This window comes from Balaenoptera borealis, assembly GCF_965194805.1.
Source record: "Balaenoptera borealis genome assembly, chromosome: 4".
NCBI lineage: Eukaryota > Metazoa > Chordata > Mammalia > Artiodactyla > Balaenopteridae > Balaenoptera > Balaenoptera borealis.
Window position 1 is genome coordinate 96,901,761 of NC_138861.1, and position 15,287 is coordinate 96,917,047.

The window sequence follows — 15,287 nt, forward strand, 5'->3', positions numbered from 1 at the left end:
TAAAGTCATGCCATCACATAATGCCCTATTACAATTTTTATTAGACTGTTACAACAAAAGACATACACATGTAACAAATACCAACTCAAAATCTATATGCAGATTACTAAACCAATCTCATGCCTCAAGTTGAAAATGATTGCCTTGAATATCTATAGCTAAACTATTTGTCAGTTTCCCTAGAGAAAAGCCTCTAATTCATATACAGGAAAGAAGAAAAAAGTTTATGTTTTTTTAAAGATACAATCTAAAAAAATTTAAAAATCAACCAATTAGTATATTTAATATAAAAAAAACAAACTGAATTAGTCAAAATAATATACGTGTGTGTTTGCATGTGTGTAGATCACTGGATAAAAGTGTGGAATTTATTTTATTTTAAGATGGAATGTGATATAACTATTGTTCTAAAGGCATTGTATTTATATATTATCCTTGCCGAGGCAATCTGGGCTTTTACATCCATTATCTCACTTTAAGGGTTTATTCTACCGCAAAAAGAATCCCAGAGGAAAAAAAAAAAAAAGAATCCCAGAGAGTTGAAAGAACTTCCTCCAAAAGACAGCTAATTAATTATGGATGATGGACCAAAATCTTGCTTCTGCTTCATGTTCCCATGGCCCAAAAGATTTGTGGGAACTGGTCCAAATGTTAGAGTAGCTATAGCAAGATGAATAACACATCTATTTATCATCAAAGAAGAAAACTCAGAGAAGCAGTTTCTAATGATTTATAAGCATGTGTTCGGTAGTCACTGGGATAAACCCTACTCATAACCCAGGGTTTCCCTTACTTTCAATCATTTGTTAGAATCTTAGAACCTTCCTTTAACCTTCCAAATTTCATAAATAACTAAGAAGGTTTGGAGTTATAGACATTCAAGTGAAAGAGGAGTATTTTGAGTGAAATCCTAGTATTGTATAAAATTGCCATTTCTGGATTAAAGAACAAAGATAAAAATCCTCGCTAATTTCTCTTGATTTATCCATACCTGAGAAACTGCAGAGTCATTCAAGTTGAAATCTAGAAATCATAGAGGAAAAAAGACATTTTAATTTACTCACGATATCAAAAGATAACCAGAAAAAAAAATCCCACTTAATGACCTCAGAATAGAAACCCAAATCTTCCAATCAAAAGGCTTTGCCATTTAAACACAATCAATTTTCTTATATCATTCATCAGACTCACCATACACTTTCACGGCTCTGTCATGCTTGGCCCTCTTTCTATACTCTCCCATACACATCCCGTCCTCCAGCCACTACTTCAGCCTCCTCCCTCTCCTCTACCTGACATTTTCCCATTTGGATAGCTGCGATACAATTTCATGACCATTCCACTCCAGCCAAGCTCTTTCTCCAGCATGCTTGTGCATCGCTACCCTCACAATCTTATGGTATAAAATTCATACTACTGTACCTACTTGATATGCTGCCATCTTCTTCTCAAGATCTGCAGATCCACGTTGGTCATAAAACCTCACCATAGCACCACCAGCTTCATGCCAGCAATAGCACTCATGAGGCACAATGGGCTTTTAATTCACAAGCATATTTACTGAGCTTTAGAGAAGAATACAGGACAAGCAATTCAGAACTTTTTATCTCCTTGGGAGATTCAGCAGCTACACACACACAGTTTCTTACCTCACCCCGCTACACCCAGCTCACCCAAAGGAAGTGAGTGCTTGTAAGGGATGAATCCCAGTGTGTAGGATTCACCTTGACCTAGAGAGGTCAATGCCTTGGTTTCCCACCTGTCTTTTTTGTTGTTCCCATTACAACTCAAAGCTACCCCCGGGCCAAATCCAGTACCATATCAAGCAAACAAAAATGACAATTAGCCTCTAGAATATATCATTCCTCATTCATCTTAACTCTATCATGTCCATGGAAATAGTGTTGTGACAGGTAATCTGAGATCATCTTCCTAGAGAAGTCTAGGATTGTGCCAGGCCCAGGCCAGGTGATAACCATTTACTCACACCAGAGGAAAGCAATTTCTTCTTCCTCTTCTTACATTTTCCATAATGTTCATTTATGGTAGCTAATCATATACTGATTTCTGCTATCATTATTATTATTACCCACATCGTTTGTATCTTTGGTTTCATTATGGTCAGAGAATATTAATAATACTTGAAATTGCTGTTTATTGTCTCAATATATCCTTCTGAGCTTAGAAAGTCTGTCTTATTTTTCTCTACATCCCATAGTTGCCGTGTAGTTCTAACAATGTAACTCCTATGTGTGCTGGTCAATTTTTTCATATAGTCTGGCACTGTTTCAGTTATCTTTCAAGATTTTTATTTCCTTCAATTTTGTTCTAACAGTGGAAGAGGCATCTTCGAACCATACAACCTCAGGTTTTGTTTCCCACGTAGCCAGTCACCTGTTGCTTGACTATCACAATGGCGTGAGCATGTTTTATTGTCCGAGTCATCATTGGCTTTGAGATACTAGAGAATGAACCCCTTTACCTTTATGTGACCAGATCAGAAAGGATTAGTATTTACTTATAAACATAAAACAGGCAAATGACAAACAAAATAGCCAGAAAGTTAAAACCACAAGAAACAAGCTCAGCTTCTTCAAGAAATAAGCACAAAAATGTGCTCAAGAGTTTATATTTTCTATCCAAAAGAAGGTTTTGATGGTAAATTGGAAAAAGAAATCTCTTCAGGAATAACTTATATCCCAGAAATGGAGAAAATACATATTCTGTTTTATATGTATTATTATTTCATTCCTTCAGCAGTACTCTGAGATGGGAATTCTTACCTCTCCTTTACAGAAAAGGAAATGGATGAAGAGGTTAATCAGCATTCCCCTGATCAAGTCCTCATCTCAGACAGAGCACAGCTCAACCACAGTTACCTTTCTCTAAGTCTAGTGCTCTCTTTACTTAGGTCTATAGGCAGTTATTCTGTATAAAAGAGGAATACCCATAATTCACAGGTTGAAGGTTTGACCTTAATTGAAGAAAGTATAACTTAAACTTAAGTGAGAGGGAAGTAGAGAACTCTCACCTGGTTTTTAAGCATCTTCCCATCACTGAACCTTGGAAGGGGACATTTCTGTTAATCAGACAGTGTACTTGACCTCAGGTGAGAGCTATCCTGTGGAACTTTGAATCATATGATGACAATAGTTGACATCTAATCGAAAGGATGGGCATAATCAATATAACCCTAGTGAACTGCTAGCAAACAAACTTTAAATCTGTAGTCAATAAACTCTGTTGTACAACCTTGCTATAGCTCCCTAGAAAGCAATAGCTATAGTGCAACAACTCAATCTGCACAACCTGGGAGGGGTATAGCTCCTTTGAAATAGAGTATAATAAGGTACATTATTGCTACCAATTTCAGATTCAAAGGTTTTCATTCAAAAATCATTTCTGTACCTGTTATATACCAGGCACTGGCTAAGGAATAATATAGAGAGAGTCACAGTTCCTTCCATGAATACGCTTTCACTCTCAAGGGAAAACTGACAAATATAAGATAGAGAGATAGAGGGAATGGAAGAATGTTACGTGATATACAATGGAATACATAAGAAATATATTCAGGCTTTGGGAGGTAAGGTTGGAGTAGGTTGGAAAAGCCTACTGAAACTGAGTTTTGAAGAATTGCTAAGCTTTAGTTAGATGAAGATGGAATAGAAGCTGGCAGTGTGGAAACAGAGAAAGCAAGATGTTTCATATGGAGGAATCACCAAATGAAGGGACATTGTGACACAGATAGCATGGCATGGAATCTTTGAGGAATGTCTCAAATGGTGAAGGTTATGGACTTTGCCTTGTAGCCTGTGAGTGAGCACTGAAGTAAAAAGGCAGCATGAATTGATGTGCATCATGCATAAAGAAAAGCAAGTTTGGGTAAAAAGTGATTAATTACTCAATTTAAAATTATTTTCTCAGATATTCAATTCCTCACTTCCTGGGTGACCCTCTCTCTGCCATTTGCATTCTCACCACTTCTTCATCCATTAGATGTTGCCAAAAATGTGTTGAATCTCTACTACATACCTGACATTGCTTTAAGCATCAGAAATATCAGTCGCTATTTGCAAGAAGCTTGCATACTTTAGAAGCAGCTGAAATAAAAATCAATAAGTGTAGTAACTAAGTCAGCATAATAAAGTACTGAATTGGCATGATAGCTCATGGACAGGGGAGAGAGGAAGTGAAGGGAATTTACCAAGGTTTTAGGAAAGGCCAGAAAAACAAGGCAGCACTTGGGTTGGGCCCTATGATAATATTTACATTTATTGAATACCTACTTTTGTCTAGATACAGATGCTCTTGGAAATGTTATGCCATTTAAACCTCAGAATAAATCTTTAAATACTGTAAGCACCTATCTCCCCACTTTTAATAGTTCAGAAAACAAGTTTTAGAAAGAAAAACAGAACCTTGGTGAAGGTCACAGAGATGTGGGAAACAGAATTGGGATTTAGACTTATAATGTCCTCTTGAAAGAAGAGCTGATGTTTCTCAAAAAATTGGGAAAGGAGCATTGAGGGTAGAGGTGCTCTAAATCCACCATTACAGAGTCCCCAGGACTGCCCTGTATTTTTTGTTCCCTTTTTTTCTTTTTAATTGAAGTACTGTTGATTTACAATGTTGTGTTAGTTTCAGGTGTACAGCAAAGTGATTCAGTTATATATATTTTTCAGATACTTTTCCCTTATAGATTATTACAAAATACTGAGTAGAGTTCCCTGTGCTATACAGTAGGTCCTTGTTGGTTATCTATTTTATATGTAATAGTACACAAGGTACAACGAGTCAATCGCCTGATAACACTCAGTGACAGTCTAACTACCGTCTTCAAGGAAAGGTATGAGACATCACAGCATTTATTTCACGAAGTGAATTTCATCTAAATAACCCTCATCCTTATTCTCTTCCTACATATTTTAGAAATATTTTGTTTGATTGTATTCTAAATACTATCTGTTTTGGGAAAAAAAGACACAAAATAGGATTAAAATTTAATCTTTATAATTAAATACAAGTCTGTCAGATGCAGGATAATTAATTTGACTGGTACTGAGGGGGATCCCCAGGGTACAGGACTTTCTGTGCTAAAACTGGGACTGTCCCGGCAAACCTGGATGATCTGGCCACCATAGTATTCATTCCTGCCTTTCTTGTGCTTAGTATACTATAGAAATTCAATGAATTTGGGATAAATTAATCTTCATCTTCATTTAAGTCATCACTAACAAGCCACTGTATTTTTTTTTACATTAAATACAGCTCTATGGATATAAAAAGAGTTATGAAAAACTGGGATATATGATCTGCAAAGCATGCAAAGCCCATGTGATTAATAGGCAAAAATACCACCGCTGGAATCATCTGTCACCAGAGAGTCACCCTTATGCATGTCAACATACCCCAAAGAGCAACATAGTGACAGAATGGGCACTTAAAACACAATTCCATCCTTTTTGTCTTAGTGCATGCACTGCAATTTACAAGTTTTACAGGTTTACATGTTTACAATCACAAACTTGAAATTCAACACACATAATAAACAGAAGATCTGAAAAAGTCATTAACGAATAATTTAATAATGAATATTGTCTCCCTTCGCCATTGGGAGATGAAGGGAAGGAAATTCTCTAGTGAAAGCTGTTACAAGAAGCATGAAATCAGAGATGCACTCACTGCAGAAGAATTGTTTCCAGTTAGTATAACTACAAGGCCCAGATTCAACAAAAGCAAGTCACTTTTGGAATGAGAACAATTCAACTATAAAAGTCTAAAGTGGATATGATGAAAGTATTACAAGTTTATTAAAGTCTCATTGTTTTGGAGTATCTTTAACTTTCTTGGTTGGTGGGAAATAAAGTTCTTTTAGAGAATAGTACTAAGGAATGTGTTGTATTCATCAAAATGCCTTTAGTTTCTCCCTGTTGGCAGGGATTATGCAACATGCTGCTTATAAAAAGATGAAAACTTTAAAAAGCAAAAAATTTCTTGAACTAAAGGAGCCCACAGACTGTCTGGTACATGAAATAACAAATAGTTACAATAAAATATGAAAAGTGTGAAAATTCAGGTTTGACCGATGGAGGAAGCAATAGAGCTGACATGGAGCTGTTGAGCGAAGCATTAAAGAGGAGGTAAGGTTTAGCCTGGACCTAGACGGATAAGCTTTTGTTTCTGGGTTTGAAAAAAAAGAAAAAAACCCATGAAGACTGTAACCTCTAAACTTTTTGAATGTACAACTGGCCGTCCATATCCATGGGGCTTGCATCTGCAGATTCAACAAGTCGCAGATTGAAACTGTACTGTGGTGGATTGAAGCTGTACTGTGGATACATAACCCAGAGATAGGGAGGGTTGACCCTCTATGCCTTTTTAAATAAAGGACCTGAGAGTCCACAAATTTGGTATTCGTGGGGATCCTGGAACCAATCCCCAGTGGATACCAAGGGAGGACTGAATATCAAATGAAATAATACTAAGTGCAGTAATCAATTAGCGTCATGCTTTGAAAGAAGGATCTTTTATAAAGATGACAGCTGAGTAAATACCGCGCCCAACGGTGTTTGCTTCCTCTACTTCTGCTAACACATCCATGGAGTGAAAAGGAAATTATTGATCTAGGTGTTGAGAAAAAGAGAAATCACGAAGAGCTGAAATGATTAGATGGCCTTCACAGCAAGAAAAGTGTCAGCCATAGTGGTCTTTTAAAATATATTTCAGATCCCTCTTTAAAACTGTCTAGCTGTGACTCTTGAAATCAGGATAACTCCAAACTCTTCCCCACGGCCTCCAGAGAGCCCTATAATCTGGGCCCTGCCTACTCTTTGATCTTTTTATACACTACTCGCCTTTGCTCTGATACTCCAGGCGGAGCACCCCACTTCTCACACTCTACTAGTCTGTTCCGGTCTGAGGGCCTTTGCACTTGATATTTGCTCTTCAAGGAAAGCTCTGACTCCTTCACATCTCTTTTTGCCCCTTGTCATTTCTCAAGACACGGCCAATGCCATCTTGCCCAAGTTGTCTACAACATCTCTAATAAATGATTGTTACGGCTTAAATTGTGGCCTTCAAATAAGATGCGTGTCCTTATTTGGAGATAGGGCATTTACAGTGGCAATCAAGTTAAAAAGAGGTAATTAAAGAGGGTCCTAATCCAGTATGAATGGTGTAGAAAAAGGGGAAATTTGGATGCAGAAACTGCACACATGGGAGAACAACATGTGAAGATCAAAATTGGGGTGATGTTTCTATAAGCTAAGGGATACCAAAGATTGCCAGCAAACCATCAGAAGCTAGGGAAGAATCATGGAAAAGAGACGGAATCAAAGCTGACAACACCTTTTTTTTTCTTTTAAAGATTTATTTCTTGTTTATTTTATTTTTATTTATTTTTGGCCGCGTTGGGTCTTAGTTGCGGCACGCGGGATCTTTGTTGAGGCATGCGGGATCTTTTCGTTGCAGCACACGGACTCTTCATTGCAGGGCACAGGCTTCTCTCTACTTGTGGCGTGCGGGTTTTCTCTTCTCTAATTGTGGTGCATGGGCTCCAGGGCATGTGGGGTCTGTAGCTTGTGGCATGCGGGCTCTAACTGAGGCGCGCGAGCTCAGTAGTTGCAGTGCGCAGGGTTCTCTGTAGTTGCGATGCGGGCTCCAGAGCATGCACGTTCAGTAGTTGCAGCGCGCGGGCTTAGTTGCCCCGCAGCATGCGGGATCTTAGTTCCCTGACCAGGGATTGAACCCACGTCCCCTGAAAAGCTGCCAATACCTTGATCTGGGACTTCTGTCCTCCAGAACTGTGACAGTACGTTTCTGTTGTTTAAGCCACTCAGTTTCTGGTACTTTGTTATTTTGTATAATATTTATCAATAACTGAAGCCATCTTTGCTATTTTCTCATTCCTTCACTGGAAGGCAAGCTCCAAGAGCACATTGAACTCTTCTCTCCCGTCCCTGACTCTACCTTAGCACCCAAAACAGTGACTCGCAGGTAGTAGCCACCCTAAAAATATTTTGGAATGATTGCGAGAAAGAGAAAAAGAATGAATGACTGTAAAAAAGGGCGGAGTCCCAGACTGGCGAGGAAAATCTGGAACATTTCCTGAAAATATATAAGCAATATTACTATTCTTCTTAATTAGTTTTCAAGTTAATTTGAATACTTAATTGGATATTTGGTAGTAGTAACATTGAACTGGAATGAAAGTATTTTCTATATTTTTATTTCACTAAAATTTGAGAACAATTTGCGTGTTTAAAATTGGAAAGTTTATTAATCATTATTTTTATTTGGGTTTCTGAGTCATGGTTGTTTATAAATGTAAATTTCTAGAAAGTGCTCCTTTTTGTTTTCTTCTTGTTCTACCCCTTAGGCATTCTGGTTCCACTGCCATGTAGTCTCCCTCCGTCTCCATTAAAGTCTTTCAGAAATGTGACATTCACTTGAAACTTTTATTGATTCACATATGTGTATTTTTAAATTTGATTAATACGATGATATAAAAAGAAAACCGGGCTTCCCTGGTGGCGCAGTGGTTGAGAATCTGCCTGCCAATGCAGGGGACACGGGTTCGAGCCCTGGTCTGGGAAGATCCCACATGCCGCGGAGCAAATGGGCCCGTGAGCCACAACTACTGAGCCTGCGCGTCTGGAGCCTGTGCTCCGCAACAAGAGAGGCCGCGATAGTGAGAGGCCCGCGCACCGCGATGAAGAGTGGCCCCCGCTTGCCACAACTAGAGAAAGCCCTCGCACAGAAACGAAGATCCAACACAGCCATAAATAAATAAAATTAAAAAAAAAAAAATAGAAACTTGTTGTCTATCCAGCCAATGGAATATTAAAAAAAAAAAAAAAAAAAGGGAAAGCTTTAAAAAAAAAAAAAAGAAAACCATCTCTATCATTGAACAGAAACTACATTGCATTGCTATTTACACTGTAAAAAAGCAACACAGAGATTTGATGTCCTCGGCATATCTTTTCTCACTCACCACAAATATCTGCCATTGGGCAGAACAATCACCATCTCTTACCGTTAATAATAGAGTCTTAACTAGGTAAGAAACTTGCAATCGCACCTCTAAAGGGGCAAAACACTAAAAATGTTTCACTTTGAGGAACCACATGAAAGTGGTTATCTGAGATTCCTTACGTTGCATTCTAAAAAAAAAAAAATTTCCAGCTGAAAACCAGACAAAATTTGATATATTTCTGTATTTGCTATATACAATCATAAAATAGCCTGAAAAACATTGTATCTTTCATTCGTATCTACTACATGAAAAGGATTTTAACTTATTGAATTAGTTGCAACTCAATATGTTTAATAAAAGGGTTTGAGTGCAACAATAGATCAGAAAGACACGTTAAGATCTATGCTCAGATGTAGTGATGATGTTGGACGCGGTTATGTCACATGGCTGTTTTTCGATGGTTATCTATAGTGTCCCCAAATTAAGACCAATGAGAAGCAGGTTTTTGTTTGTTTGTTTGTTTGTTTTGCTTTTTTAAATTTTTATTTGATATTGGAGTATAGTTGATTACCAATGTTCTGTTAGTTTCAGTTGTACAACAAAGTGATTCAGTTTTACATATAAAGAAGTAGTTTTTTCATTAATGAAAGATGGATGCAATTTAAAAATGCAACTGTATTTACCTGTCTGATGTTAATCCGGTGTTGGATTGAAAAGCCTTTCTTTAGGAAGGTAAAAAAGGTCCTTTCCCTTATCTTTGTCGTATGTTAAATGCCTATCTTCTTTTAACATGGTTGTGAAAATATCCACTTTTTCCTCCAGTGAGACTAATCCACAAACCCAAACTAGAACAGAAATTTGTTTTTATGATTTATCTCAACTCATGGGCTTTGATAAGCCTTGCTTTTTCTTTCTTTGTAAAAAGAAGCCTCAGAAATAAAAGCATTTGAAAAAGAAAATGGGTTTACAAAATTTGCACCATAAAATCCAACATTAATACTGCTAAATCAGGAATAATGATTTTGTTAGGGGATTAGCCAACTACAGGAAATGTTCATTGGTTCCTCTACTTTGGTGAGGAAATGAGGCCGGGTGACACCATTTATTGTTAGTGTATCTTAGGGTGGAAGAGGTTTTGTTTCTGCCTTTTTAGCTATAATTGTGACTTATAATTGTGTTCATCTTCCCTAATGCACATATAACTTTGTTAATTGATTTTTCCAATTCTATATCATTAATTTGATGTTTTGCTCTATTTGACCACGTGGGAAGAATAGTACCTGTTCCTCAATAAAGGACTTGTTATAAATAAACAAACAAACAAATAAATAAATAAATATAATTTGTGGCAAGGTCTAGTTTGCAACACTGATTTATTCAAGTATGTCCTGGTGAAAAGGAGGATAGCTTCTTGTTGAATCTACAAAAATAACAATACAGCTATGAAAGATAAAGGTGCTTAATATGGGGAATTTTCATAATAATTAACTATTGTTTTAAAGAGTTTGTTAGACTAATAAATATATGATATTATTTTCTTTTCCAGAACATTATTTTACATCATTCTGATGATTTGCTTTTAGTTTATATTGAAGTTTATATTAAGATCTTTCCTAAAATATTTTTTCTGAATTCTCAGGGATTTAATTTTAGTTTATACAAGTACAGGCTTTAAATTGAGGAAGCGATATTAGAAATTTAAAATTAGGATTAGAAAATGTTTTGAAGAAATTCATCTAAGAATTAAGTAGAATCACTTAGTTTATGCTTTTATTTATTTTTTAAGGATATATTTATCTTATAACTGGAAGTTTGTGCCTTTTGACCACCTTCACCCATCACTTGTTTTAGTATCAGGTTATTGAATTTTGTTTTGCTGTTCTGGATTGAAGGAGTCTGCTTTCATGAGGCCGTCTGCATCTGCACTACTAGCATCCTGGAAATTATGACTCAGTTCCTTGGTTTACATGCTTTTCCTAGAGACAATGTCAGATCATACTGGGAAAAATGCTTCCATTAATTTATTTCTTCTAGTATCTAAACCTAAGAGTACCTAGTACTGTACTTAATGCAGTTTGTAGCAGGGGCTTTTGAGCAAGAGAAAGAAAAATGAGAAAACTCCTGTTAGGAGAGGACTGACTGTGGCTAACTGGTTATGATAACCAACAATCCCAGAATGGAGGAAGGTGAACTCTTTTTCTGGGAAAAGTCAAAATTTTTTCCTATGCTGTGTGAATGCCCTGGACCAGAGCTGCAAGTAGAGTATTATTTTCTGAAAATAGCATTGCAAAGGCCTCTTCTTCAATTTCAAGGAAGCTGATCCTTGGTAGAAAAGGGAGATTTGAAGTTTGAAATGAGAAATACAAGTTTGCATTGTTAATCTTTTCATCATTTTTGCATAAGTTTTTAAAAGCTGAAAAATCACTCAAAGGCTATCTTTTTTCTTTTGTAAAATAGAATTAATACTTACCTCACAGAATTATTATAATAAGTAAATGAACGCTTCTATAAAGTAATGGACTATCTGTCCAGAATCAAAAATCTGGCTAATATGCCATCATAAAATGGGTTACAATAGAACTACATGAAATAGTAAAACCTCATTCATCTACATATTTAAGATCTCTTAGGTTGTTATAGGATTTTTTTTAGTACAACATTCAAACATTCAGTATTTGCTGTTAACTCAATTTATTTCATCAGCTACTCATTTTGGGTGCAATTTTCATTGCTAAAATTAGTAATCAAAAGGAATCTTCCATATTTAATGTTTATAATAAAACACAAAGTTTCATGATAGTGAGGGCCATATCTATTTTATTCACCACAGAAGCTCCAGAACAGCACTGTTCAATAGAAATATAATGAGTCATGGGTTTTCAATATTCTTGTAGCCACATGAAAAATGTAAAAAAAGTCAGATAAAATTATTTTAGTAATATATTTAAACTAATATATCCAAAACATTGTGATTTCAACATACAATCAAGTAAAAATTTTATACTGCTTCAAGTATTTTTATTTTTATTAATTAAAATTAGATAAAATTTAAAATTTATTGTCTTGGTCACACTACCACATTTCAAGTGCTGGATAGTCACATGTAGCTAGCAGCTCCCATATCAGGAAGTGTAGCTCTAGAATCTAGCATAGTACCTGGTACAGATGAGGCACTCAATATATATTCAATAAATGAATAAATAAATGAATGAAAATAACTTCCATATCTCGCAATGTATAATGTCTCTAGCCAACTGTCTTCCGTGAAAAACATCACTCTCATTGCTGTTCAAATAGCTATGAGGGTCTTCCTAGAAGTAATCATTAACCAAAAGATGAGAGGTTATCCCACAATTCAGATGAAGATACTTTGTTTAAATTATCTCCCCAACTTCACGCTCAGAATTACATTCAATATATAAAGAACATGTATAAAAGATATATTTTTATATAAAAAGAATAACATGATAATTTTAAACTGATTTACTTGCCTAATGATGAAATCTAGTATGTTTTAATATGTTTAAAAAAGAGGAAATAGTTAACAAATTCATTTTCTTAGTGAGGGGTTAGAAATATCATCAGAAATATCTTTACATTAATGTTGGAAGTTCTAAGCAGATCTTTCTGATATTTTCTATATTTTTTCGAAGCTCTTTATACAAGTTTCTGAGACACAAGTAATCAGCAAAAAATTGTAGAAACTTCAAGGCACTCACCGAAACGGTTGACTACCAAGAGAGAAAAAAGCATGGAAATAATTGATGTAATAACTAAACTCATGAATGAAGGGAAGCACAAATCTAAAAGCCTCCAATCTCTATCACTATATCTCAGTAATTCAAAGTGGAAAACTGGTCAGGTAATCAAGTATACCATGAGAGAGGTGGGCCTCCCACATTTGTGGAAAAGTTGTCTTTTTTGTTGCAAAATTTTTGTTGTAAAATTTAAAAGGCATACACAAATGGAGCAGAGCAGAGAGGCAAGTTATCTTCAAGAAATGGTATGGCTTCTAAGCCAGCCATGTCTTATAATAATCTGACTAAATACACAGACATTTAAAGGCAGTTGTCAATGAGGATGGCTATTGATCATTGTTGATCCCTAGAAAAAGCAATGTCACAGAGCAAGTTTGGCAGTGCCCATCCAACTACAAAAGGACACTGGAAATTGACTCTCCCTCTGCCTGGGCAAGGAAATTACCAGTGTGACCATGGATGTAAGCAGTTGTGGTCAACTGATTCTGAATGTTCTTGTAATCTTTGCCTGATGAAGAAACTTCAGTCACAATAGATGCTTAATCTTGAGTCAATATTCAATAGCAAACTGCTTTTTATAACCTGGCTTCCCCTGTGGGCCTATCTTCAGGAAGAATATATGTTCAGTATAGAGTCTCACAGGATTCTGTCATTGTGTATCAGTCCTTGGACATGGTTAATGTGAATCTGTACCTACAGATAAATCCACCATTGGGGAATTGACAACTCAAGTTTTCAAGACTGCAGTGTGGGAGTACCAGACATTGGAGTGTGGAAAATTCACAGGGTAATCACTGACACCCTGTGAAGACTCTTCCACCAAACTGCTGGACTTTTCCTTGGTAAACAAACTCTCTGATTTTGTTATGATGACTTACTGGAGTTGTTTTCATTTGCAAGAACTCTTCAAAGGGACAAAATAAAATGCCATAAAATGGCTCTCTTTACATTACTAGCCCAATGCTTGCTTTAAAAAAGAAAATGACTCAATGCTCTAAAGTTGTAAGCAAAAAAGAATTTTAAAAGGCAATCAGAGACCTTTATGAAGTACAAAATCTTAATCCACTCTTGAACTACTCAAATAAAAAAGAGATAAACTAGCAAGGAAGAAAGTGATTGGTCTAGGAGATAACTGAGAGTCTACTTCATTGTTATCAATCATTGATTGTCTTAGCGATTTCCTAGATCCCATAGGCCTACTTTTCCAGAAAAAAAGGTAGGGGGAGGGGGAGACGAAAAGATATTCATGGAAGATATTTAAGAATAATTCAGCTATTAGGAGGCTATTACACAGACTTTGTTATTTTCTGCACCTCTGCTATTTTTTTTTTCCCTCAAGGAAAATTGTAAAACTGCTTTAATTAAAAAGAATCCAAAAACTTAGTGATAATCACAGTTTTCAATATTACCTTTCATTTTTATAAGCATAAATTTAAAATAGTAAAGAGCTGCTGATGGGGAAAGACAGTATGTTATGAGTCAGAGTGGTTATTTTCATTACTTTTTTTCAATGAAAGCATTATTTATTTATTTATTTATTTGACTGCATTGGGTCTTCGTTACTGCATGCAGGCTTTCTGTAGTTGTGGTGAGCAGGGGCTACTCTTTGTTGAGGTGCGTAGGCTTCTCATTGTGGTGGCTTCTCTTGTTGCGGAGCATGGGCTCTAGGTGCACGGGCTTCAGTAGTTGTGGCTTGCAGGCTTCTAGAGCGCAGGCTCAGTAGCTGTGGCACACAGGCTTAGTGGCTCCACGGCATGAGGGATCTTCCCAGACCAGAGATCAAACCCGTGTCCCCTGCATTGGCAGGCGGATTCTTAACCACTGCGCCACCAGAGAAGTCCCAGTATTTTTAATATCAGTACATTATATTCTTTCACTACTTTCATGTTTATATACCACTGCTATTTCTCAAGTAAATAGGACTTTTTAAAGGAGTGGATATTTAAGTTAAACCAATGGCTGTTTCATACATCTTTTTGCACAAATAAAATTATAAAGTTACTTATAATTAAACCCATGTTAAAAAGAAAAGAATATAACTATTCTTGATCTCACATTATTCAGATTTCAAGATCAATCATTTCCAATACTCTTGACATGTTTTACTCTATTCTCATTCAAAAATAAAAATAAAAAACTACTACCTTAGCTTTAAATTTCGCATTCTGAACCTGAAAACCTAGCTTATATTTCCCAAGCAGTGCAAAAAAAAAATCACCTTTCTGCAAAGAAAATATATGTGCTTGAAAGCTTGTAATCAATTAACTCTAAGCATTTTAAGTGCCTTCTAGGCATGGATCCCTGGCTATGTAATAGAATGCATAGTAACCCTCAAGATCTCTGCTGATAAAGAATAAGCATGCAATACTATGTTCTCCTTTGAAAATAATGACATTTTCAGCTGGAAGCGGGCTGAATAGGAGTTCGGTAATAAAAGAATTCCTCTGAAAGTCAGACTCTAAATAACCACACTTTAGAGTCTTCCTTGCTTCTTTCTACCCTGTAGGGGTAGCCATAAAATCCAACTAGTTTTACACTAGTTCAACTTTTCT

General features: G+C 36.1%; 1 long non-coding RNA gene across 1 annotated transcript in view; it reads left to right on the forward strand.

Annotated features, from left to right (window-relative positions):
- Positions 1 to 527: 527 nt before the first annotated feature.
- The window catches only part of LOC309627399, a 121,404-nt gene continuing 106,644 nt past the window's right edge, over positions 528 to 15,287 (forward strand). Inside the window, exon 1 of the long non-coding RNA XR_014243722.1 lies at positions 528 to 8,820. This is a non-coding gene — a long non-coding RNA (uncharacterized lncRNA). The remainder of the gene's footprint in view (positions 8,821 to 15,287) is intronic.